The sequence below is a fragment of the Haliaeetus albicilla genome, chromosome 14, assembly GCF_947461875.1.
Source record: "Haliaeetus albicilla chromosome 14, bHalAlb1.1, whole genome shotgun sequence".
NCBI lineage: Eukaryota > Metazoa > Chordata > Aves > Accipitriformes > Accipitridae > Haliaeetus > Haliaeetus albicilla.
This window is the reverse complement of record NC_091496.1, coordinates 11,599,536-11,606,703: the sequence shown is the minus strand read 5'-3', so window position 1 is coordinate 11,606,703 and position 7,168 is coordinate 11,599,536. Positions and strand designations below refer to the sequence as shown.

At 35.4% G+C, this 7,168-nt stretch overlaps 2 long non-coding RNA genes across 2 annotated transcripts in view; both read right to left on the bottom strand.

Annotated features, from left to right (window-relative positions):
- Window positions 1–298: 298 nt before the first annotated feature.
- Window positions 299–7,168, bottom strand: part of LOC138688945 (uncharacterized) — a 45,875-nt gene continuing 39,005 nt past the window's right edge. The window contains exon 5 of the long non-coding RNA XR_011327728.1: window positions 299–554. This is a non-coding gene — a long non-coding RNA (uncharacterized lncRNA). The remainder of the gene's footprint in view (window positions 555–7,168) is intronic.
- On the bottom strand, window positions 4,470–6,161 carry LOC138689031 (uncharacterized). Its single transcript, XR_011327838.1, has 2 exons — window positions 4,879–6,161; window positions 4,470–4,574 (listed from the first exon to the last, which is right to left on the bottom strand). It is a non-coding gene; the product is annotated as an uncharacterized lncRNA (long non-coding RNA).

Sequence of the window (7,168 nt, the reverse complement as noted above, 5' to 3'; positions counted from 1 at the left end):
ACTACAAACAAGAGGTTCATAATTCTCATCCTATTAAACAAAAAAATAAACTATTACTAGTATAAACTCAGCTGGATTTCCTTCTTCCACCTGTCCAACATCCAGTTAATCCCTTGCACAAACACATACCTACATAACTCACAAACATGCATGAACACACATGTCAAATCATTATCAGCCTACTGTCATTTGACATTACAAATGAATAACTACCTGTTGCTACTATATATGTTTAGAAAGACACCCACAAAAGAAAGCAGCTACCTATGGATCAGGTTAGGTAGCCTTTAATCAGCACTGATAAATTCACACATGCAACTATTGATTTCAAATCCCAATGATTTTATAACAAAGAAGTCAATACAAAAAAAAGCATCCATCTGAAGCTGGACTCCTGATATCAGAGAGACTGCTGAGTAGTGTCCATGAATAAATATTGAAAAATTGGGTGATATTTAGAAGTCTTCCACATAATAACACTTTGCTGGTCGTGTCCTCTGATGTATTACTGTTTCTCTTTTCCTCATGTGTTATAATCTGCTAATGGCAAACATCTGTAATTTATAAAACACGGTTTATTAGTCCAACATATTTTATTTCTACTGTTATGCTCAGAATCTTGTTTACGGGAAAAGAGGAAACGCCTCATGTAAAGCACAGACTTTATTGTTAACATAATTGAAATCTTAAGAGTTTATTCAGGAGTCACTATGAGCCCAGATCTAATTATTATAGAAAAAGCAAAAGATAATTAAAATATTTCATACTTCTATAAAGAAATAGTATCAAAATGATAATAATAATACAGTTTAAATTGTTATATAGACACTTCTTAGTTTCTATCCCTTTTCCTGGTGTTGGACTCACCGTTCCCTTTCTCCTCTGGATCCCAGATCAGCGGCTTGGTCTGGTGCTGGGGGTCGTTATGGTGAGTTGTCCAGAGTCCCCACCAAAAAGATGGTATTTGTGTCAATGGTTTATTCTTTCTCACTCTATGATCCACTTGGGCAGATTTTTATAAGTTTGCTAACACATTTTTACACCTTTTCTCATTTTGCATTGCTCTGTAACTCCACGTTACATCTGAATTTACTGTATGCAGTGAATTTTGCAGATGTTGCATACTTCTTTTTTCTCATCCCTAAAACTAGCTTTGGCCAGCTCCACATCTGCATTTCTTTAACTGACCACTAGTGAGTTGTTTATAGCCATTGGGTCTCCAGTGCCAGACTGTGCTCAAACTCTTCTCACCCCAGCCCTGCACTCCTCTGCACTGCATCCTGCCTCTCCGCCTCTCAAGTTCTCTGCTATTGTGCCAGGACTTTGTGTTAGAACTGAAAATACCTCATTCTGCACAAAATATTTACTTGTCAGTACAACCTCTACAAAACTATGCTTGTACCATTGTCATGGTTTAACTCCAGTAGGCAGTGATAAGCAAAGGTAAACCAAACTAACCACAGCCACCTGATCAGAGGAAAAAATCCGTTACAGCTAAACCAAGTAAAAACAAAGCTGCAGGTAGGGCAAGATAAGTTCAGACAAGCAAATCTGACAAGCCTCAGTCCTCAAGCCTTGCAAACTCAGTACAAAGCTTGTGGTCTGTTACCAGCAATGGCAATAATTTATTATAGGGGTACATGGTTATACTTGTTAATGTTGAAAATATTATCACTGCAAAAAATCCATACGGGCTTGCCCCTACCTCACACAGTAAATACAAAGTAACTCTTCCTAGTCCAGTTCAAATAAAATAATTTAAAAATAGACATATTCTATTATGTCTATTGCCAAAAGTTCAAATCACAATTAAGGTAAAAATATCCATATGAAATGTTTTCTGAGACAAAATTGTGACTCCATCCAGGCACAAACTTTCCTCTGAGACTGTAAGTTTGACAGATAATGCAGGATACTAATGAACTTTGTTTTTGTCTCATACCCTTTAGATAGCTAAAAAAGTTCTCAGGAAAACCTGCCAATCACTGAGAGTAGTGCTGGACTAAGATTTAACAGTGTTTTTCCTTTTCAGGCATTATGAATAATGATGACTAGCTTCAAAGACACTAGAAACTAAAGTTTTCCTGATGATTTATGAGATTATTAGTATTTTCTAACGCAGTTCCACAATAGCTAGAATGTAGTGGGCAGATATCTTCCAAAGTATTTTACAGAAACATTAAAATTTATGTTACATGAAAAAGAAAATCTTGCATTCTCTTTTTTCCACATTTTCCACTGCAATGCCCCAAAATGTTCCATTTCAACAGTAACAAGCTGAACCTGCCCCCCAGTCAGTTATCTGCTTTTTCCTTCTACGATGTTTTTCCTGTTGTCCAGGTCTATATATAATATTCCAGGGCTGTGAGCCAAATTACACTTGGCAGACAGCTATGCTTTACCATGGCTCAATGAGTTTCCTATAACCGGGTAGAATAACACACTAATTTTTCTAAACACATCTCATGTGTGGTTTATATATATGGCCTAATTTCTTGAATATACCTTACTGAGTATTTGCCAAAGTCTGTCAAGCAAAAGCTGAATTATGCTTTTAATTGTCACTAATTGCACAGGACTAAAATAGCATTTATATAAAATAAGCCTTTGATGAAAGTGTGAATTACTACTTTTCCATTGCTAGGTATCACTCTGGATTAATTTCCAAAGGCAACTGCCAGTGATAAGCTCCAAAAGGTGCAGGGTCAGCCACAGTTTTAATGCTTTGCAGAGAGGTAATATTACTCAGGTTGCAATGGTGTCTGAAGAAAGGACCTGCCAGTCAATTTGCAATATATGTCTTTATAATCTGTTCCCAATTAAAAGAAATGAATCAAACCATGACCACTCAGCTAGTCTTCCTTTGTAATGGTGTAAACAGGAAAGTAGTTTTAAATGCTTATTTTATTAAATACTCCAATAAATTATTTAGTAAGTTAAATAAAGCTGCCTACTGTTCCCTGGTGATTGCTCCTTACTTTTAAAAACAGAATATAATACAGTCAATCCATATTTACATTAAGATTGATATAGTTTAAGTTAATGATGTGGTAGAATAAAGAACAGTGGGTGAGCCATGAAGTTGTGAATGGTTGCAATAAAATCTATTAACAAGATGGCAAAATCTGCCCTGAATTTTGTAGTTGCCAGCACCGCATAGAAGAATCAAAATAGCTCTCTTTAGCCTCAGATCCACATGGTCTGTTATGCTTTTTCTATGCCAAATGTTAAAGGCACCTTGCCACAAAAAAGCCCGAGCCATACAGATAAAAGAAGTTGGATTCCTTTTATTAATTGCAAAATACAGATCTGAAAATGCTATACAGAATTGGACTTCGCAATTCATGCTCACCACCATTCTTCATTCTATCACATCATTAACTTAAAGTGTATCAGAAGTATTCAGACACAGTTTATTTCTTTTGACCCTTTGTACAAATAAAAGACAATTCAGAGATAAAACTGCATTTTACCAAACAAATCTTTTTTTCTTTTTTTTTTTTCTTTTTCTTATTGGTTTTGGTTTAGGCTTATTTCTACTTCTAAACCTAGATTTTAAAATAGTATAATCAGTCTTTATGATGTAATGGCTTTCAGAATTGACACTTAATAACAATGAAGAGCATATTCTGGTGCCAATGCATTTCTTTGATTTACATATACTGATTTGGATGTGAAAGAACTTTAAAATTTATTTCAAAGCACATGTGATTCACACTGCAAGGCAGGTAAGTATTTTCTCAAAAAACCATAGTTTCTAAGATAGCTGTAGTAGAAAGTGCTATCTATTTGGACTAAAAAGCAGAGAGGCAGCTTAATTTGTACAAACTGCCAATTTTTAAAGGTTGTTTACCATTTACAGAGCATATACAACTAAAACTATTGTTTTCAACTGTAGCTTTGTTTACACCAATGTTGAAAACTGTGGTGCATAGTTCTCACAGGATTGTGCTCAGCTATTTTATTCGACAACTCTATGAGTGATGGCAGTATGTTTTAATGTGAGAAGAAAGAGCATCAGCTAATCTTGCCAGGGCTCAGAAGTGCTGAGCTGAACTAGCTGGGCATCACACCTCTATTTTCAGAATGGGGGGGGACACCAAACTGTGGCATTATTTAAACTTAATCTTCAGGAGTTTCAAGAAATCTTATTTTGTTTCTTTTAAATTCAGACATCCATACAGTGTCATCATCTAGTCTTTCTTTAGGTATGAAGGTATATTCAGAGGGTGATTCATCCCATCCTAAAATCAGTATTTGCAGGATAGTCTCATATATTAATTAACCTTTTATCTGTATATCAGATTGCTCTGATATCCAAAGTCAAGCAGAGACCTCAGATCTACATATGCCTCTTTTCCCATCATTCTTCCAGCTGGAGGATGAAGGACACAGAGAAAGTTCCCTCCTCCATTTTGGGGATCAGTTATCAGCCAGATGCAGGCAGTGAACCTCCAGAAAAATGCTGATGGGTTTGGTAGGTTGTATTTTTACAAATGTATTTGTCCCATCCCACTCATAGCTAAATGTCTGGGAGCTTCTGCTTCATCTGTCCAATTGCATTATTAGGTGGCCTGTGAATAATTCAAAAGGTATTTAATAAGGATCAAAAGGATAGGTCACGGCAGATCAACACTTTATATTGTGCATGCAATATAAACATGGGCAGTGCCTTTGTTTAATCTGGGTCTGAAAAAGTTGATCATATATTTCAGAAATTTGAGAGACCTTAGGCAGAAAACTTTATCTCTGAGAGGCTGTTGTATCATCTCTTTGATGAAATATTCAAATCTCTGTCTATTAACAATACATTGAAACAATTTCAGCTACACATACACACACACACACAAATTACCAACATGATATATTACACAATACCTGTGAGAAGTGTGACAGAGATCTTTTCTTTTTAGCTGTACTTTCCTGAAATTCATCTCACAACTTCTCTTCTTTGCTTTTGTGCCCTCTCCATCCTTATTTTTGGCCCAGTTTTACAGACAAGTAACTGAACTAAAAAAAAAAAAATTAATTTTTTTCAAGCTTTCTCTTGGAAAAGTGGTTATGAGCCTATTGGTATCACTGCTTGGTGCTTACCAGAGAGGTACCTATAACTGGCTTTGTGGTTTGGTATTTCTCATCAAAGTTCTCCTTGATACTTCTGTTCTTAGATTTATTACTTACAAATTCTTGCAGCTCACTTTCTTGCTTCATTGTGATGTTTTTAAAACTTGGCTACCCTGTACAACTTAAGTACTCTTCTATCAATGATAATTAGTCATCTGAAGCATAAACAATCCTCCCCTCTAGGTTAAACTGGTGTCAGCATGTTGTGTTGGCTGGAGCCTTACTTATGTTTGTCTTCACTTATGTTAAAAGACTAGCCCTTCCAACATGCTGTGGGATAGTCTGTGCAGACCTCCACATGCTCACCTCTCTTGTTTTGTTCAGGCTCAGCCTTCCAGAGAGCGTTTCATTGCTAAATGGAAAGTTTTAATTTGGCTTTCCCTATTTTAAAATATACATGTACTTGCTTTCCTGGAAGTCTACAATATTTCACTTGTCTCAGAGGACTCCTGGCAGACTGCTTCAATGTCATTTTTGTGTTTAACACATGACTTGGCCACAACTTCTGTTTGCATGATTCGGATGAGACTTTAAATACTTTGAGGTTAAAGGATCTCTCAATAGTGGGTGGGCATATTGTGTAATTCTTTTTTACAACAATTGTATTTTCATATCTGAATCCTACTTAGTCTGCATTAAAAGATGCTTCCATCATTGTAATAGCTTTTGAGTTTTCTGGATAACAAGTTGATTAAATAAATCATAGAGGCAAACTACATTTATAAGAAGGCTTCTCCTGCTATAAGATCACAAGATGTCTACAAGCTTGATAAACTACATGGAAACTGTTAATAATGCTATAGAGACATGTTTTTTGGTTGTTTTTTTCTGACCACTACCACTGGTGATGGATAGTACAATGCAGTCAAACAATGATATTTACTCAAATGTAATAAAATCTAGCCTTAGAAACCATAAAATAGATCTATTATGTCTGAGATACGCTTCAGTGAAAATAAGACTAAATGGAACAAAAGTGGCATGTTAATTCCTAGTGCTGACCTGTACTTGGTTAATTTTCAGCCATTGAGCTTTATTCATATGTACACCTATAGCACTACATGATTTGAGCCTGGTAAAGAAGCTTTTATACTGTAGTCGGTTTATAAAATGGCCTCAGTGTAAATAAGTATCCAACCCGTATTTTTAAATCATGTCCATTAAATAAAATCAGAAATTGCAAAATGAAAACTCTTTGACTTTATTAAAAACATCCATGTCTACTAAACATGAGAAGGCTATGGAGTCTGGTTGTGTGGCGACTCAGGAATAAAATAAAACTATTGGAAGGTGAAGAGGTAAACCTTATTGGGAGGGTAGTTATTGACTAAAAGACAACGTAAGATTCTGAAGCCATCACATAAAATAGTTCTCCTTAGGCAGAAAAATAAATGAAAGGACAATATAAAAAAAGATTACAATTCCAACTGCCTCAGTAAAGATAGCTATTAACAAAAGTCCAGTGTATGAATTGAAATGATACTCTGCTATAAATTTTAAAATTGAAATTGGAAATCATATTAAAGTTCTGCTGAGAAGTTACTGATAAAGGGTAAAAAGCTGATCAGCAGATGTAGAGACTGCAAACATGGCTATTATGTCTTGTAGACAGTCAGAAGCTCAGCAGTAGAAAGTGTGACAGGCTGTTTTACTGACATCTAGGACTTGACAGAATTTAATTTAAAGTTTATTAGTCCTTTATAAATGGAACTTTATTATAAACAGTGACCAAATAACCATAGTAATTAAACAACAGGTGGCCAACCCTACTCACAGATCACAAAATCCCACTTCCACAAATCTTTGTTTTCTTGTGCTCACTAGAGGGAAGTAAACATCTGGAATCCCCAAACTAAAGAAAACATTTATGATGGTGAATCATAGCTCAGCAAGCAAAGAAAAGTATGAAATAAATTCCAGTCTTCATTCTGCCATCTTTGTTATTTTTAAAGAGTAAACTTTTACTTGAAATAGGAAGATCAGAGATTTCTAACAAGAGATGCAAGTTAGGAATATATAAACATCTTGGGATAGTAGACCCTAC